The 20369-nt window shown below is 43.4% G+C and overlaps 1 protein-coding gene across 12 annotated transcripts in view; it reads right to left on the bottom strand.

The window, feature by feature from the left end:
- CTNNA3 (catenin alpha 3) overlaps positions 1-20369 on the bottom strand; it is a 591589-nt gene that overhangs the window by 475176 nt on the left and 96044 nt on the right. The window lies entirely within an intron of this gene.

Genomic DNA, 20369 nt, shown 5'->3' with positions numbered 1-20369 from the left:
TTAACTGTGGTTAAATTAGTGTTGCACACAGGCCCCATATCCTGATCCAACCATGTCAGTGAAGAATATACTGTATCAGCTCAGCAACAGACAGGAGACTCTTTTTCAATAGCAACTCAAAACACTAAATGCTTAGTAGGAGGAGGAACAATGAATTTGTTTGTCCACGATGAGAAGTTATAATTTTAGTTTCCAATAGTATGTATTTGGATACCACATCAAATGTAACACCATAAAGTGTTTGTTTATTTTTTAAAAATGCAATAAACAGAAACAGTAGGAATATAATCAGAAGCTACAGGTCATGGCTTCAAAGAACACTCATAAGCACAACAGAAGCATTTTCATGAACGTTTGGCATGTTTCAGGTAATGCATATGGGTTAATGAGTATGCAATCAATGCAACACAATCCAATGCTATATTCTGCCCAGTCAAGGAAATATATTAATTTTCACTGGAAGTACTTGTCACTATGTAAAGAACAGAATTATTTATAGCACTTTTTGAGTGTTCAAAGTCCTTCACAAACCTATTAATCCAGACTACTGTGCTGACCAGATTGCTAGCGCCAGCTGCTCAGTTTAAGCACAATGGAGAATCATCATACCCATTCTCTAGGATTCCTAGCTATTCATGAACCTGATCCTGATTGATCTCAGTACCCTAAGTAGGTCAGTTTGTTGACCTCATCTTGCAAATAGTGAGGTTCATTTAATCCAACCTAATAGGTTCACGGCTGAGGTGAGATTTGAACCTGAAGCACTGGCAGAAATAGTTCAAGATACTATAGTACCAAGAGTACAAGATGTACAATAATCAAAACTAGAAAAAATAGAGTGAGCAAGGAAACTGAGAAAAGAAAGAACCAACAGTTTTAAGGAGCAAAACGTTGGCTACTGCTATATAACACATTCTAAACAGAGAACAATAAAATATATTTTTAAGAAGATGCCTGGAGAAAAAAGCACCCAAGGTTAGCACTTGTAGCTGCACAAAACATCCTGGGATTTGTAATTATGAACTAGAGCATGCTGGCATCTCGTCTTAGATAAAAAGCTCAAAAAAGCTCAAAAAAGCAGCATGTTTATTTTTCTAGTAACACAAAGAAAGTAAATTCCCTGAGCTTATTTCTACTTTGCAACTCAATTCCTATTCAGCCACATTTTACAAATATAGCAAAAGGGCAGGAAAAGTGGGGGTTGTCTTTTATTTTTTTAAAAAATATTATTATTGTTTAGATTTTTGTGCACCATTTCTATCCTCTGTCATACAATCCCTAATAAATGCAGCTTAATTACTGTCTAACAACGGTATGAAGGTTAATTATACTTGCACATGCCTCAAGATCCATTAATATTTTTCCTTGCAGCTTTTTCCTATTTCCCCACACACAACTGTATAATTTTCATGTAATTCACATTTTAAGAATTTGTTGCAGGGAGTATGAATAAAAACAGTCCTGGAAGGGCTGTAGCTCAATGGTAAAGCATTTGTTTTGCATGCAAATCGCCCCAGACTCGTTGCCTTGCATCTCCAGGTAGGTCTGGGAAAGAGCCTATTTGATGCACTTGAAAGACACTGCTGTTATAAACAATGGGTAGCTAGATAGATCAGTATCTGTCTGCTAAAGGGGGGGGGATAGGCTAGAGTTCTCCATTAATGGCTGTATGAACAGAAACAATCCCTTAAAATGAAAATATTGTTTCGTATCTTCCACCTGTGTGAAGTCTGCAAGTCCAGTGAATTCAGATTACACATAAAAACCCAGTGGAATGAAAACTAGTTTCTAGGAATGACACTTTGTGATGGTGCTCATTTGGGGCCATATCAGATTAGAATCAATGTGGCAGGTCTTGGAGGAGGATACCAGATGTGGCAGTACTGGAAAGCAATACTTTTCCAGCATGCGATCTACAAACAGCCTGAAGTACAATCAAGAAACATGTAACCTATTGTAATGGTTCTAGGGGTTGCTCGTGCGTAAGCCAGTGCAAACACCTGGCTGCGTTGCCTGAGTGAACCTTTTCTGTCCGGACAGCCACTCTCCTGTGGCTGTCTCAATCGCTGGCAGAATCCGTCCGTGGGCGTTTCTTAAACTTCTTCCAGCAAAGAAGCTCTTTTGACGCCTAGTTTCCTCCTACTCTCTCTGCGCGAAAGCCTTCTGCGCAAGGAGGATGTAGACAGCAGAGGACCTCTACTCTCCCCACTGGCCCCCGGCAAAGAGTCATGGGACCGCCTCGCCGCTTCCCCCATCTGCCCCCCTTCTCCACTGATGCTACGCTGATTCTCTTCCCCAGAAGATGGGCTGCCTCTCCCACTCCCGGGACGCTCTCTGGAATCCCTCTGGATTTTGCTCTCTCCCTCCGGCACTGATGGCAGTTCCCTGACATCCACCTCCTCCTCAGGACCCCCCACCCCACCCCTGGCGCGATTTTCCGATACAACCTCCTCTCTCTCCTTGGTCGACGATGCGGGGAATCCCCTGAAGGAATTGTCATCATCTTCTGAGGATTCAAACCCAGCCTCCCATCCGCTCGGACTTCTTCCCACTGGTTGAACCTCCCAGTCTGATCCTTCTCCCTCGGACACCTCCCCTCCCTCCTCTTCGGAGGCAGGAAAACCCACAAAGTCCCCTTCGTCGTCTGTGGGTCCAAATTCTTCCTCCCAGAATCTAGCTAATGGTTTGGGCTTATCCGGAAACAAACCGTGGAATTCTTCAACCAGATATCCGTCAGTGATTGATTCAGCAGGGACCCAAGTGTTTTCAGACCTAGGTTCCCCCTCCCAGGCTACCAAGTACTCTACCTGACGACCTCGCCACCTTGAATCGAGTATTTCCGTGGCTTCGTTACAGTGTTCCCTTCTCTTCTACCCACGGGTGGGTGGTAACCCCTCCCTCCCGTCCCGGGAATTCCTGCCCCTCGCTGTAAGGTGAAAGTAGGGACCTATGGAACACTGGATGTATCTTCATGCTGTCAGGCAACTTGAGTTTAAATGCCACTGGGTTAACCTGCTGTATTACCTCAAATAGCCCCAGCCGCCTAGGCTGCAACTTCTTGCACCCTCCCTTTAGGGGCAACCCTTGGGATGACAACCACACCTTGTCTCCCACCCGTATGGCCTCCCCTTCCCGACGGTGCTTGTCCACCTGCCTCTTGTAAACTTCCTTGGCCCGCTCCAAGTTCAGCCTGAGTTGCTGGTGTAAGGCCTCCATTTCCTCCACAAATTGCTCAGCCGTAGGTACACTCCATCCTTCCTCCCCCCGCCCCGGGAAGGCCCTGGGGTGACACCCATAATTGGCCATGAACGGGCTCATTCCCGTGGACACGTGTTCAGCGTTATTGTACGCAAATTCAGCCAAAGCCAATTTCTCTACCCAATCGTTCTGTCTCTCACTGACATAGCAGCGTAGGTACTGCTGGAGTATACCATTCACTCTTTCGGCTTGTCCGTTGGTTTCTGGGTGCCTCGCCGTCGAGAAGCTCACCTCGACCTGTAGCGAGCTCATGAGTCTCCGCCAGTACCAGGAAGTAAATTGTTTCCCGCGATCCGAGATTACCCTCAATGGATCTCCATGCAGTCTAAAAATGTGATCCACAAACAGCCTGGCTGTCTCCTCTGCCGTGGCTGCATGTGAGCAAGCTATGAAATGGCACATTTTAGTCAGCAGATCGACCACTACCATGACCGCTGTCTTTCCCCTTGACTTGGGCAGATCTGTCATAAAATCAATGGACACCACCTCCCAGGGCTTTTCCGGTGTAGGTAATGGTTCCAGTAGCCCCGCAGGAGCAGCCCTTTCCTCCTTTGCCCTCTGGCATCAGTCGCACCCTCGTACATATTCTCATACGTCTTCCCTCACCTTTGGCCACCAGAACTGCCTGGTGACAAGTAGCATGGTCTTGGGCTGCCCAAAGTCCAGCTGTTGGGTTGTCATGGAGTTGTCTAAGTACCTTCCCCCTCAGAGTCTCCCCTGGTACATACAGCGCCTCCTTATAGTACAGTAGCCCTTCCTTTTCCTCAAACCCTCCATTGACTTCCTTTCCGTCCCTGAGTTCCCTGATTTTTGTCTGAGCAAATTCATCGTCTCTGGTGAGCCCTGCCAGTTCTCGTTTCCCAACCAACGCTCCCCCACAAACCCACTGGTCCTCAGGGAACACGTGCCTGGTCTCTGGTGGCCCCTCTCCTTCCATGTACTCCGATTTCCGGGAGAGAGCATCTGCCCTTACGTTTTCCTCTCCCGGCACGTATCGGATCTCAAAGAAAAATTTGGCGAACTCCTGGGACCATCTGATCTGTCTCTGGTTGAGCGCTCGCGCGGTCTGCCAGTATTCCAAGTTCTTGTGGTCAGTTCAGACCTGGATCTTGTGCCGCCCCCCTATCAATAGATGTCTCCATTGCCGAAATGCCGCATAGATCGCAAGCAGTTCTTGGTCATACACCGTGTAGTTTTGCTCCGACTTGCTCAGCTTCCTAGAGAAAAAGGCACATGGCCTCCAGTTCTGCTTGGCCCCGGGCTGCAAAAGGACCGCTCCAATCGCACGGTCGGACGTGTCTGTCTCCAGTCTCATGGGCTTCTCCGGATCCACGTGCAGGAGCTGCTCTTCTGAGGCGAACGCCTTCTTCAGTTTTTTAAAGGATTGCTGCGCATCCTCTGTCCACGCGAACTTCTTTTTGCTACTAAGACAATCCGTTATGGGCGCTGTCAAGTGAGCGAAGTTCTTTATGAACTTCCTGTAGAAGTTGCTGAAGCCTAGGAACCTCTGCACATCCTTTCTGTTTTCGTCATGATCCACCTCTCAAGTTATCAGCAATCATGCTAAGAATTATATTAAAGGAGATGGCTTTGCTGGCTGGATTGTTGGTATTTACTAGAACCCTTTAAAAAAAAAAGAAACCAATATCTTACTTGTTCCTTGGTAAAAGAGGTAAATTAATCCGTCTTTTTAAATATGCATCTAGCTAGGGAAAGTTTGCAGCCAGTGTGGCATATAATTGCCATTCTGCATCATATTATTGCTCCACAGATACATTATTCACTAGGAAGTATCATATGAGCTTAACCTAATGTGTGTTTCCGAATACACCATCAAAGGGGTGCTGAGATAGTAGATAGTGGAAAATGGATTTTATATCTATCCAAGAACCTGAATACTGTTGCACGCCACCACAGTCCTCAAGCGAGATTCCAGGGGTTCCAGGCACTTACCCATAGTTTGTGTTTTCTTTTGGAAATGAGGCACAGCAGAAACAGTGGTGTCTTTATGATATATGGTTTATTTACACATATATACAACCTGAGCCTACAATGGAGGGGTTCACAGACTCATAATACTACCCCACTCCCCCCCAAAAACAGACACCTATCCCCAGATGTACAACAAACACCTTTCCTGGAGAAAAATCACAGACAGGTTAGCAAACACATTAGGATACACATTTTCAAAAACAGATAATAAAACCCAATTCTTCCACATAACAGCATTAACTTTTTAAAACTTTAAGATGATTTTGAGCTTCACTACCACAACATTTCATTCTCATTTTGTTCTACATGAGTTCTCAGCACCATTTAGAAATTCAGCTGGCCACTGAGGTTCCATGCTTCAGTTGGTGAAGTATTACACTTCTGAATTTTTCAATTTCTTATGCACACACCAGTTGCCACCCACAGGCATGTACATATCTACTTGTTCTGAAATCAGAGAAAAGAATGTATTATCTGTTCTAACTTCAGCTTTTTTCATATGCATTGTGCACCAATTTCAGTCGGTGTATGTGTTTTGACTTGTTCTCAGATACTTTTAGTTTAATATTTTTAAGAAATCCAATTAGTAGCCTCTTATGGGATTAGTGTCATTTGGATTTGTCCTTCACCAATACCTTCACCAGTTTGTGGATCCATTCTGCAATAAATCAGCTCAGACTCTTCAGGTATATAATCTTTCCTGGTCTTGGATGCAGTTTGATTCCAGTGAGCTGTTCTTAATACTTGGTCTAGATTCATGTGAAACTGTCAGGGTTGTAGAGACACACAACACATACAGAATAGATTTCACCCCACCCACCCCAATTATTTTATTTAAAATACTTAAATTCCACTATATAGTTACAAGAGGCTCTCAAATATTATTTCAAAATAGTCTCTCAATGAAATCAAACTCAAACTAATACAAGGAGTACAGATGGCATTATGTCCATATGATGCTAAGCTGAATCTAGCATTTATTTCGTCTTCCCTGATATTGTCCTTACACTATCACCTACTAGGCAGCAATTCCTATTGAGGTAATCTGAGACAAGGGAGTTGGGCCGAGCTCCTAGAACTCACTAAGCCCATTGTGGAAACAGTCTTCCATATTATATTTGCAGCAGGGGTGGGCAACCTTTTCCTATCAATCCTCTGGGAAATCTGTTAGTGGGTGCATGCAAGCAGCGGGTGAGCCAGAACCAATGATGGGCAGAGTCGGGGACAAAAGCACTCCAATTGCTCTAGAATAAATGTTGCCTTGCTTCAATTTTCACATATGTAGCTCAGATTAGAAATCCAAATCATACGCTTGTCTGTTTAGAACTAAGCCCTACTGAGTTTTGTGGGGTTGCTCTCAAGTAAGTATATAGAGCATTGTTTAGTTCAGCAGACAATGTACCCACTATTCTGGAAAGCAAGTGAAAGTATTTCCTTTTCTAACTTTAGCATGCTATATACATGTTCATACATAAATGACTCCCCCGCCCCGAGTCATACAACTAGGAGAAAGGGGAAAATAAAATAAAATGCTGACCCTTCCAGTTGTTCTAAAACTACATAGAAAGGAGAGGGGGCTTTTAAAAGCCAGGAAATAAAATAGAAAGGAACATAAAGGAAGGAAATCTGATGGGATGGAAGAATGGGGTACTTTCAGATTGTGTCAGACACAGAAAATGAGTCAGGAGCCACAGGCTGTCCACTTGTTTATTAGCAATTGCCAATTTTAGAAACAGGTGTTTCTATTCTCCATTCTTCTTATCAAGTTTTATCTGCACTATATCTTCCTAAAAGCATAATCCTGTGTACTTCTCTATAAAATAAAGCAGGAAAATGGGCACCACGGCAAGGTTCAACACTGGCTAACTCCCATCGTACAGGTTTGGAGCGATCCAAACCCAGCGGATCCATTCCATCAACATGGGGCTTGTGGAATGATGAACTGATCCTGGGACCCAATGCCATGCTAGCTCTTGCTCTGCCTGCTGCTGTCAATAAAGATTTGGCCTGATTTTCCCCCGGGTTTCTCCGTCCTCCACCAGTCGCGGACTGTGGGCCGGGGGGGAGGGGTGGCATTATTAATCCGAGAAGACTGTTCTTTCAGGGCTCTACCATCGCCATCGATCCCCGGCATTGAATGTGTTGGCCTAGTGTGGGGCTCCGAGGATAGCTTGGCTGTCTGGCTGGTGTACCGGCCACCTAGCGCACCAGCAGCCACCCTGTCAGGCCTGCTGGAGGCGGTGGCCGGCTGGGCCTTGGAGTTCCCCAACCTATTGGTACTGGGGGACTTCAACATCCATGCTGATGCCACTCCCTCCTCACAGGCTCTGGACCTGGTGTCTTCCATGGCGACACTAGGGCTGTCCCAGTTTGTTTCGGGCCCCACACATCAAGCAGGCCACACGCTGGATTTGATCTTTGGCGCCGGTATAGATGTGATCATGTCTCCCTCGATGAAGGTGCCATGGTCTGATCACTACGCACTGAAAGCCAGGATTGATTTTCCACCCCCACCCTGCTTTGGGCTCGCCCGCGGAGGCTGATGGACCCTGATAGATTCCGTCAGGCCTTGCGGGACCTTGCTCCCCCTGGCGACTCATTGACTGAGCTTGTTGAGGGCTGGAATATCCAGCTCCTGGCAGCCATTGATGAGATCGCACCTAGGCGCCCTCTGCGACCCCGCAGAAACCGGGCTCCCTGGTTTACCGAGGAGCTTCGGAAAATGAAGCGGGACCTCAGACGGCTAGAGCGAGTATGGCGGGGTGCCCGTGACGGAGCCTCAAGAACATCTTATAGGGTTTTTATGAAAACCTACGAGATGGCAGTGAAGGCCGCTAAGAAGTCCTACTTCTCGGCCTCCATTGCCTCCGCTAGCTCTCGCCCGGCGCAATTATTTAGTATAATTAGGTCTTTAACGTCCCTCGAAGGACAGCCAAATTTAAATAACAATTCGGCACACAGCTGCGAGGCATTTGCGAGCTCTTTTGCGGAGAAAGTCCTGTTGCTCCGCCATGACCTCCCTGCCAATTTGGATACAATGAAGGAACTGGAGGCCTCTCGACTGTCCTCGGGTCCAGTATTGGACCACTTTGACCGGATATCCCCAGCCGATGTGGACAGACTCCTCCAAGCTGGAAAGCCCACCACTTGTCCTCTTGACCCGTGCCCGTCCTGGCTGATTAGAGCGTGTCCAGACGAGGTGCGGGCCCCCCTGGGTGATATCATCAATTTGTCCCTTGGCACTGGGATATTCCCAGGGGAACTGAAGGAGGCAGTGGTGCGTCCGCTCTTAAAGAAAACATCATTAGATCCTTTAGATCTATCCAATTACCGCCCAGTTTCGAATCTTCCATTCCTGGGTAAGGTGATTGAGAGAGGGTTGCTGAACAGCTTGGTAGGTTTCTGGATGAAACATCTGCTCTCGACCCATTCCAGTCCGGCTTCCGCGCTGGTCATGGGACCGAGACGGCTCTGGTCGCCCTAACAGATGATCTCCGCAGGCAGCTGGATCGAGGCGGGTCGGGGCTGCTGATTCTTCTAGACCTGTCAGCAGCCTTCGACATGGTCGATCACGAACTCCTGGACCGCCGCCTTGCCGACGTGGGGATCCAGGGCACAGTCCTTCAATGGCTGCGCTCGTTTCTCTCTGGTCGGGGACAGAGGGTGGCGCTTGGGGGGGAATTGTCATCGCGCCACTCCTTGGTGTGTGGAGTGCCTCAGGGTGCGATTCTCTCCCCGATGCTTTTTAACATCTTTATGCGCCCCCTCGCCCAGCCTGTCCGGAGTTTTGGGCTGGGTTGCCATCAGTATGCCGATGACACCCAACTCTATCTGTTGATGGATGGCCATCCTGACTCGGCCCCAGATACACTGACCAGATGTCTGGAAGCTGTGGCTGGATGGTTACGTGGGAGCCGGTTGAAGTTAAATCCTTCGAAGACAGAGGTCCTCTGGCTGGGACGGAGCGATATGGGATTGAGGGGGCAACTCCCGTCTCTTGCGGGGGTGCAATTAGTGCCAGCATCATCCGTGAAGAGTTTGGGTGTAATCTTCGATACTTCCCTCTCTATGGAGGCGCAGATTACAGCTATAACAAAGGCGGCATTTTTTCATCTCCGCCAAGCTAAGCAGTTGGCTCCTTATCTCTCTCGTCCTGACCTAGCCACTGTGATCCATGCGACGGTCACCTCCAGACTGGATTATTGTAACTCGCTCTACGTGGGGCTGCCCTTGAGACTGACCCAGAAACTCCAGCGGGTGCAGAATGCCGCGGCGAGACTCCTTACGGGGTCTTCGCTGCGAGATCATATCCATCCGGTGCTGTGCCAGCTGCACTGGCTCCCGGTGGAGTACAGGATCAGGTTTAAGGTGCTGGTTTTAACCTTTAAAGTCCTATACGGCCTAGGACCCTCGTACCTACGGGACCGCCTCTCCTGGTATGTCCCACAGAGAAATTTACGGTCTGCAAATAAAAACACCCTAAAGATCCCAGGCCTCAGAGAGGTTAGGCTGGCCTCAACTAGAGCCAGGGCCTTCTCGGCCGCGGCTCCAATCTGGTGGAATGCTCTGTCACAAGAGACTAGGGCCCTGCAGGACCTGACATCCTTCCGCAGGGCCTGCAAGACAGAGCTGTTCCACCAGGCCTTTTGTCAGGGCGCAGCCTGACCCCCTCCTCTGGCAATCTACACAAAATTTTGCTTGGTGGTTGCCATTAATTTGATTTTAATTTGATTTAATTAATTTTATAATGAATGTTTTAGAATGTTGAACTATTTTGATTGTTGTTAGCCGCCCTGAGCCCAGCTTCGGCTGGGGAGGGCGGGATATAAATAAAATTTATTATTATTATTATTATTATTATTATTATTATTATTATTATTATTTTATCCCATCACAGTTGTACAGTCTGGTTATTTTGCTGCTCTCATGGGTCACATAATGTGCCTGCCTAGGCAATGTGGAGTTTGTGCACAGGGGCATTCTGCACCCACTTCAGGATCTCTGCTAGTAAAGCTGGGCCAACACAGAATCAGGAATGACAGTGCAATCACAACCCCCCAACAGCAGAGAGAATGGAATTTATTCACATTATGAGAGAAATGATGGAAGACACTGAGATGGTGGCTAAGCCTGCTCAGTGATGCCAGGGATCCCAGTTACTGAAAACCACACCTGTTTCTGTTTCCTACAGGGAACTACCCTGGGCTTTGTTTCTTGTTCATGCTAGTATAAAGAAATGTTTCTTTAAAAATACAGTTTGTTAAGCAATAGATTCAAATTACACTAATGAACACTAAAACTGATCTTCCAAAGTCAGCCTGGCATATGTTAAGATAATACATTAATGAAACCTGAACACGTTTTAAAGTGACATACAGTAAAACTAATGCAAAAGAATTTATTCAAACATGCTTATTAGGCTTCCAATTTTCCCTAACGTTGACAGGAGGCTTTTAAAACAAATATATATAAATCATAGCATTAAATGAAAAAAGCCTCAAATATTTAGTAAGGGGAAATCATAAAAAGATGGAGCCCCTCTTTAAATATGAACTTAATAATAAATGACAGTCAAAAATGTGTTTTGTGTAACCAGAGAATATTTACAGGCTGCAAGACCATGAAGAAGGAAAAAACTATCTTAAGCCCTTGAGTTCTGTACTGAATGTTAATGCATTTGTATATGATAGATTTAATATGAGAACCAAGAATAAATGACTTTCAACAGCTGCACTCTGGACCTATAAATCGCTCTTGGTACTGCAAAATCCATACAGAGGAAGAACAGCTGTATAATTTATAGCATCAGCATTTGTCAAGAAAAGCAGCCAGTACAGGTCCTTTTTCAGCTTCAGATGGCACCTTCGGGGGGGGGGGGAGTGTTTGCAGAGAACATACCTGTATAATTATGAACAGCCTACTTGCATAAGTAAATAATTACATTTATTTAACTTTCACATTGCTACATACAGCATCCTCTTTAACCCTTAATAGATCTAAGTAAAATTCAAAGAGCATAAACACCATGGCAATTTTAATGCAATTTTAAAAGTGTGAAGCTAATTAGCATTTGCTTTATTATGCTTTGCCAGAGTTATGCTACAGTAAAGTAGGAAGACCTATGCAACTTCACACAGCACCAAAACCATGAGCTAACAGGTAAGACAGAGATTTGATGGGAGTTTCTTTCAACATATTTCCCCATCTATTATCCCAAAGACAGGCCTAAAAGACACAGCCTGCATTCATATATCAGTTTCCTCAATGTTTAAGAATTACAGCTTGTTGCGTTGGCTTTGAATATTAACACATCTACTCCTCCCATATTTGATTTATTCAAGCAGATATTTTACCAACCCAAAGCTTTTAAGATCTCTTTCACAGATTTGGGCTAAATGAATGTGGTATTTACAGCATTTTCTAGGTACTAATTGTCTTATTATTTCTCAGCATTTAAACTATTGTTGTTTCAATTTCTGCCTAAAAGCAAAACAAACAGAAAGAGGACAATTTGCCTTAATTCCAATTCAAGCATTTGAAATCAAAACCAAAATTTTTCAAATGCTTCAAAATTCACTTTGGCATTGGGACAAGAGATCTTTAATTCTCTTTCTCCCAACACTGTTGTCCTAATGTGGACCAGGCCTCACACAACTGTTATGTGCATTAGGAGAAGCTCACATTCACTCCAATAGGAAATTCCATCTACAATGGAAATAAACAGACCCAGGACCCCTACCCACATCAGAGGAAAGGGTTAAAGCACTGCTAAAGGTCACATCATGGTCTGCACCTGCAATTTATTTTTCAAAAGGCATTCACTCAATTGCTAATTGTATGGTCTATACTAGTTTCTTACCAAGATTGAAGAACTCTGGACTGAACCACTGCAGCTGCCTACATGTAAGAAACTAGTGCAACCAGGATTTGATTTGCTTTTACTATGGGAAAATATTCAGAAATATGAAACACACACACACACACACACACACACACACACACACTGCTGTAGTCTGAGGCACAGTCCAGAATTCTACCTCCTTATTTGGAGATTGTATGAAGCAGCTCTGAAACTTAACATTCAAAGCTATGCACCAGGGTTTTAATTCTGAAAATTCAACTGGATCTTGGATTGCAAGGTTTAATTTTTGTGCATCTTGGTATTTCAAATTCCTTTAAGCTCAGATGTTGTTAAGTTGTGGGTGAACATATCAGGCAACACAGCGATTCTTCAAACAGCTCTTGTTTATTCACAGGCCAGAACAGAACTGAACTGAAGGGTTCAGCCAGCCTGCTTATATAGAGCTCCACTAGAACGCAACAGTAACCATTTTCTGTAACTATCCATTCACTGAACGTCACTTTTGATCCCTTATTTGCATATGTGGACCTGAACTGTCTACAGTATCCCCCTGCTGGCCCAGGGTGAGAACTTTAGTACATAACAGATGTGTCATCTGTTCCTGTCTTTCCCAAGTTCTCTTCCACTTCTTTTGTAAACCAGAAAGCTAGAGAAAGATAATATTGTATGTGCAAAGTAGAGATGGGAATCCTTTCTTTTCTTTTTTCTTTTTTTTTAGTTTTAAGGACATCTGAAATGAGACTAATATTAAACACTTACTGAGAAAACCCTATTAAATTCAGTATATACTGCCATAAGAAAAAGTCTTCAGCGGTCTACTTAAACAACTCTTTCTATAAATCTGTGCCATAGTTAGTGAAAGTACAGATACTTGCCTGATTATTTATGGGGGCTTTGTTGGAAAATAAAATCACCCCTGGAAATCTGTCAGGGTCTAAGAGTCAAATGCCACATTATATTGCATTCAGATATAAGATTAGACCCCCAGTCTTGTCAGTGTTGCAAAGCACCCTCAGAAGGAAGGACTTTGCAGTAGTGAATTGGAGGGAGCAGTGCTTAATCCTTTCCCTGCCACTTTTACACAGGAACTTCCTTTCCACAAGTCACTCCCCTTCTCTGGACAAAGGGTTCCACTTCAAAAGCCCATGTCTCAGGAGGTAAATAACTGGTCTGAAACACTGGCAAGAGAAAAGCACCAGAAGGCAAGAAATTTAATTGGAAAACTGGCTGGTGGGGGTGCTTTCTACATGATAGGGCAAGTAACACATCTCAATAATAAATGCATAAAATAGGATAATTTAACGGAATGTAGGTTTTCCATATTTCAAAAAGTGAAAATCCAGACACAAAGGTTTTAGACCCCTGCTCCAAACTAATCAACAAATAACACAGGGAGATGGTACTTGTGCCCCTGGTTCTATAATTCACAATATTTAATTTTTAAAGACAAATAATGCTATGTTTTCTACTAACTTCAGTAAACTGACAACAAATCACAACACAGTATTACCAGCAAAAGCTCTACTGAAAGTACTTTAGCCAATGCAGATGCAAAAGAGGTTTGTTTGTTGGTGAATCTAGTTAAGCTATGGCTTAAGTGTTTCTAAAGAACCTCTTACTTCTTTTATTGAGTTGGAGAAGTTTCATTTAGGTATATGAGTGGCACCTAAGCCACAGAAAGAAAATAAACTAAATTATACAATCTTTAGTAAATGGATTTGGTGCTCAAGATAAAGATAACTAAAAACAGGTTTTTGAACCAAGAAGAAAAGTAGAACTGTTTTAAAATGCTATTAACTAATTTGCCAACCTGCATGATCCCCAAACAGTACTCTGCTTCAGTAATTGTTTTTAAAGTAAGATAGATTTGGAAAATAACCAAGAATTCCTTATCAGTGGCTTACCTCTTCCTTAATTTGATCTAAGAGGGTTATGGTGATTTTCCATGTGCATGTTGATTTAAAATAAAAAGTTTTGAACTCATCTTGAAGCAATTAAGTGTACAGTATATATGAACAAAAATATTTGTAAATACTGTACATTATCAGTTCTGAGTAAGAGAAAAAAGGAGAGTACTTTTGTTCAAAATCAGATATGATTGCTACATAGACATGCATCTATCCATCTCTATCAACTGTAGTTGGTAGCAGACAATATTTATTTGCTAGAGCAGTCAAATTAAATGCCAAATCTGCTAAGAAACGAATCATTTTTTTAAAAAACTTCTATTAAGAGGAGTTCTGAATTTCTACAGAGCCTTGATGTTATTTCTTGAAGTTCAGATCACATCTGGACTTCTATGTGGTCTGTATATGACAGATTTTCAAAGTGCATATTTCAGGTTTATGTACAATTTAGATGCATTTGAGATGTTAAAAACACACACTAATGAAATTATTCTGATTAACAAATATATTTAAGATACAAGAATGGCTGCCATCTAAAGAGACAACATAAACCACTTGCTAATATGCAGAAGAGTACAAGGCTCCTGGGCAAGAGCCATTGTGAAATTTGGGTGTTCAAAATACTAATTGCATCCAATGCTTTGTGAATACTTCATCATTTAAAAAATAAAATATGTCTGAGAATCAATGAGAGCTACTGGCTCGCTTTATAATTATATAGTTTAATACTTGCAATAATTAAAAATTACTTCAAAAAGATGAAGAACCCTGCATTTATTTTCTACCTGTGGCGAAAGGTTCATTTGTTCCCATAATAGGAATGAGAGAATGTTTTTTTATCCAGAGAATAAAATAATATCTGGACCACCAAGATTCTAAATCTTGCCACAGGACATAATAGTGAAATGTTTGGCTAGTAAAGGTAAAGGTACCCCTGCCCGTACGGGCCAGTCGTGTCCGACTCTGGGGTTGCGTGCTCATCTCCCTTAAGAGGCCGGGAGCCAGCGCTGTCCGAAGACACTTCCGGGTCACATGGCCAGCGTGACGAAGCTGCTCTGGCGAGCCAGCACCAGCGCAGCACATAGAAACGCCGTTACCTTCCCGCTATAAAGCGGTACCTATTTATCTACTTGCACTTGGGGGTGCTTTCGAACTGCTAGGTGGGCAGGAGCTGGGACCGAATGACGGGAGCTCACCCCGCCGTGGGGATTCGAACCGCTGACCATGCGATCGGCAAGTTCTAGGCACTGAGGTTTTACCCACAGCGCCACCCGCGTCCCGTTTGGCTAGTAGTGTCATTTAAAAATGTAAAATCTCCAATTTTCCTGTTCTGGTTATTCCATATCTTGAGTCTCACATTGTGTCTGATCTACAACAGGGCTGTCCAGCTTCCAAGAGATTGTGATCTATTCCCACTATTAAAAATCTGGCAGTTGTTGAGCTTTTTTTTGGGGGGGATAAACCAAAGTTGTTGAGTTTGGGGGGTGATCAGGGTCCCACGATCGACCAGGATCAATCAGGGACACCCCGCAATCGACCGGTAGATCGCAATTGACCTGTTGGACATCCCTGATCTACAACATCCAATTGCATCCGTTACAAATTCTAATTTTTACATCTCCATTTGTAAATCTAATGGTTTCTTACTGCAGAGGGATCACCATTGTGAAAAGTGCTGTTGTAGTCCAGTGCATCATGTAGTCACCCATTTATTTTGAATGGGGAACTGGAAATGCTTTTATTATCTCTCTTAGGCCAACATTATGGTCCTTTTTGATGTAGCACAACTCCTGTGCAAGGATCACCTCATTTTCTTAATTACAATCGCCTTACTCCTGTGGCTGTAATTTGTTTTAACTGTTTTTAATACTGAATTTTAAATTGTTGTAACCCACTCTGAGACCTGCAGGTGATAATGATAATGATGATAACGGATTAACTGTTTGTCCAAAACCAATTCCGTGTGAAGGGGACGCGGGTGGCGCTGTGGGCTAAAGCCTCAGCGCCTAGGGCTTGCCGATCGAGAGGTCGGCGGTTCGAATCCCCGCGGCGGGGTGCGCTCCCGCTGCTCGGTCCCAGCGCCTGCCCACCTAGCAGTTCGAAAGCACCCCCGGGGGCAAGTAGATAAATAGGTACCGCTTACCAGCGGGAAGGTAAACGGCGTTCCGTGTGCGGCTCTGGCTCGCCAGAGCAGCGTTGTCACGCTGGCCACGTGACCCGGAAGTGTCTTCGGACAGCGCTGGCCCCCGGCCAATAGATGTGAGATGGGTGCACAAACCCCAGAGTCTGTCAAGACTGGCCCGTTCGGGCAGGGGTACCTTTACCTTTACCTTTTTAATTCCGTGTGAAAACAGCATAATTTACCATGCCACAGAGAAGGCTTGGAAACTAGCAACACTGAAGCGTTTGGATTTGATATCCCCTAAGGAGTCTCAAAGTGGCTAACAATCTCCTTTCCCTTCCTTCCCCACAACAAACACTCTGTGAGGTGAGTGAGGCTGAGAGACTTCAAAGAAGTGTGACTGGCCCAATGTCACCCAGCAGCTGCATGTGGAGGAGCAGAGACGTGAACCTGGTTCACCAGATTACAAGTCCATCGCTCTTAACCACTACACCACACTGGCTCTCTGATGATGCAGACCAACATAATATGGTATTTTCAGGCAAGTGCTTCCTCATGAAATAATCAGATGTTACAATCCCCGCACAAGGATGGTAAGAATCAGCCCTGTGCCTATCTAGTTAGCACATCTCCACAGGGTACAGCACATAGTGGTTGCTGATCGATTATTGAAAGTATATTGTGGTCTGAATGTATTCTATGGACTGCAGTGTTAACTAGAAATAGAACACTTTTAAGATATAAAATAAATTCAACCTCTGTTCTGTAGCCCGTATCATTCACAGATAACCAAACACCACTGGTGACAAGGGAATGTAGGTGGTATATTTTTATTCAGGACATGTAAATACCTTCTGAAGAATATATTAGGAGAGTTATAATTCCACCTGACACCAGTAATAAGATTACTCACTGCTGATGTAACTGAAGTCACAGTGCTCCTATGAACAAAATAATGTTCAAAGCAGCCCTCAGAACCTGTTCTTTTCTCTTCTTACACATTCCCTTCCTGTCAGAACAGAACAGAAACCCATTTCAGTGGATTAAAGTAGATGACAGGAAACATGCAGAGAAGTCTATCTTCCTGCTAGAAAGCCTTCTAGGACATGATCTGTTCTATCAAACAGCTGTCCTTGAGTGCAAAAGGAAACTTGTGGACATTCCTTGCATGGATGCTCTGGTTCTTCTTTTGTGGAAATTTAGAAAATTTCATTTTGAGAATTTGCCATGTATTTGATAAAAAACAGATGGGTTGGTGGGATTGAAGACCTTTTAAGATCTGTAGCTATAAAGTGAAAGAAAGCACTATAAAATTTATATATTATGATAAAGTGCACAATTTGACTTTAAAAACTGTGTCTGTCTTGCATAAATATTTATCTGACCTATTATTATGACAGAACGATGGTTTTTCAGTACTATTTCACTGTGAGCTTCAAGGAGAACAAATTACAAAAACCAATATACTCTCTTACAGAGAAAAAATCAGGTCACACTTTAAGCCACATCCCAACTTTTCACATATTGACAAGATGGAACATAAACAGAGAAGAGTGACCAAAGATGATAAAGGGTCTGGAAACCAAGACTTATGAGGAACAGTGGAGGGAACTGGGTGTGTTTAGCCTGGACAAGAAGAGACTGAGAGAAAATATGATAGCCATCTTCCAATATCTAAATGTCTGTCACATGGAGAATGGAGCAAGCTTGTTTTCTCCTGCTCTAGAGGGCAGGACTTGAACTAATGGATTCAAGTTACAAGCAACTAAACATCAGGAAGAACTTTCTGACAGTAAGAACTGTTCGAAAATGGAATGATCTCCCTCAGAAGATGGTGGGCTCTTCTTCATTGGAGGTTTTTAAGCAAAGGTTGGATGACCACCTGTCATGTATAATCTAGTTGAGATTCTTGTATTGCAGGGGGTTGGACTAGATGACCCTCAGGATCCCTTCCAACTCTGTAATTCTATTATTAACTATCTGATTTTATTAATAAAACATGTTTTACTTTAAAGTGCAGTCTGCACTGTTTCGTATCACACTTTTTTGCACAGCTGTTGTTGGATGGGTGGAGGTTTATTATAATTGGTAATTTATACTTAGATCACCACCTATACTTAGATTCTTATGGTGGTAGCAGAAAAACAGTGCTGAAAAAATAAGTAACTGGTGTATGAGATGAAGTGGAGTGGGAAAATAGTAATTACCTGACCCCTCCATGCAACCACTAAACCCCACCCACCACCACCACATGATGATCCTTCACTCAACACTGGCAAGAATATGATAAATATGGCAAACTCAAGTTAATAATCTGGCTGCACTGTTCTGAACAACATAAAGTTTCACCCTACAAGTAGTAACAGTAGTAGTAGTAAGGCATTTGGAGATTTACTTATTTATTCTCCCCAAATATGTTGGTCTCCATGGTATTTATGTCAATGAATATGCTACAAATAAATTACTAGTGGCATCCATTAGGAAATGAGGTAGAAGTCCTTTTTTTCCAACTTGATGTTCTAGAGAGGCAATTAAAATGCATCCAATATATCATTACCAAGCACATTATCTCAACTTCCTTCATAACATCTCAGTAGCTGCCCAGTGTAGAGGTCAAGCATAGTGAAGATGTCCTTGTAATAACTCCTACTAGGAATGTTTGTGTGTAAATGTAGCCTGATGAACCCTGTAAACTTATGCAAATGAAAGATTTTTGATGTTGAATGAGCTGTAGGTGGAGGTCAACAGATCAAATACAAACACAAAATGTATTTTTTAACTGAGCAGACATTTGCGTTTGGGATTATTTTGAAGTGATTTAAAACATTTATCTTTGTATCTAAAATTGTGACACAATCTGGAGATCAAATGTCACATTCTTCATTCCTGTTTCCATTTACCAGAAAAAACAGCTGACTGAAAGATGAAGTTGGAATAAGTGTTGCAGAGATGCAGTTAACTGGTTGCACAGTGATCTCACCACCCCTAAAGCAATTGTTGCTTCATAGGAAAGGGGCCCAGATACCCTATGGATTCATTGACCACTGCAGTGAAAGAGCAGAAAGTATTTCCAAACTCCATAAATAGAATTGTCAAAGTTCACCAATCCACTTTCATCCTCAGGACTTGCAGCAGTGATGGGACACATGGCAGAAATGTGCCCTTTCTTACCAGCCTAGGAGGAAAAACTGGCAGTCACTAATGCTTGCTCTGAACAACATGAATTAATTCTGCTGACTATATGTAGTCTTCTGCACCTAAACCTACCCCCACAACCCAACTTTATATTTCAAAAACCACAGCCAGCCCTTTTCAGATATGAATCTGGGGTAAAATGAAGGCTGGATTACTGCAATGCTCGCTGTGTGGAGCTGCCCTTGAGATAGGTTCGGAAGCTGCAGCTGGTGCAAAATGTGAGGCCTGACAAGGTTACCTGAAAAATAATCTCACCATTTTATATACTAAGCAAACACTGTGCTCTGGCGGTGACGGCCTCCTGCAGATACCATATTATCATGAGGTCCATTCCACACAATTTAGGAATTTGGCCTTTCATGTTATGGCAGCTACTCTTTGGAATTCACTCCCTCTGAATCTCAGACAGGCACCGTCTGTTGTCTTCTCAGTGCATACTGAAAACCTTCCTCTTTCAACAAACCTTTTTAAGTTGAGATTTTTCCCTGTCTCAAAGAATTGTTTTTTTAAAAAAATTGTTTCATTGTTTTATCACCTTGTTTGTCACCCTGGGCTCATTTGGGAGGAAGGACAGAACATAAATTTAATAGACAAGCATGTTTTGGGGTGAGGGAAAACAACACACCAACAGGCTCCTCTGCCACTCTCCCCTTGTTCATCCAAATGCGCGTAGGGCATGCCACCTTGATGATGTTGACATTCCACACAAACTGGTTAATCTGAACTGGTTTATTAACATGGCTCTTAAGCAGGGCCACAATGACTGAAAACTGCTGCCAGTTGTTTGAGCCAGGGAATGAGGAGGAAGAGAGAAGCCAGGAGGCTCAATCATATTTAAGGAGAGAATGGACCATTAACCCACTGGGCATTAATGCAACATATACCAGTAGCCATGTTCCTACAGTCCACTAAGCACAGGGGTCATTGTATAGTAGTTAACAGTATGAATATGAGTGGGGGGGCTATGTCCCCTAATCTATTTAGGTGTTCAGAAGATTTAAATTAAAACATGTTCAGTGTTTTATAGAATACC

Source organism: Podarcis vaucheri, assembly GCF_965113315.1.
Source record: "Podarcis vaucheri genome assembly, chromosome: 5".
In the NCBI taxonomy this organism is placed as follows: domain Eukaryota; kingdom Metazoa; phylum Chordata; class Lepidosauria; order Squamata; family Lacertidae; genus Podarcis; species Podarcis vaucheri.
This window is presented reverse-complemented; position numbering and strand designations above follow the sequence as displayed.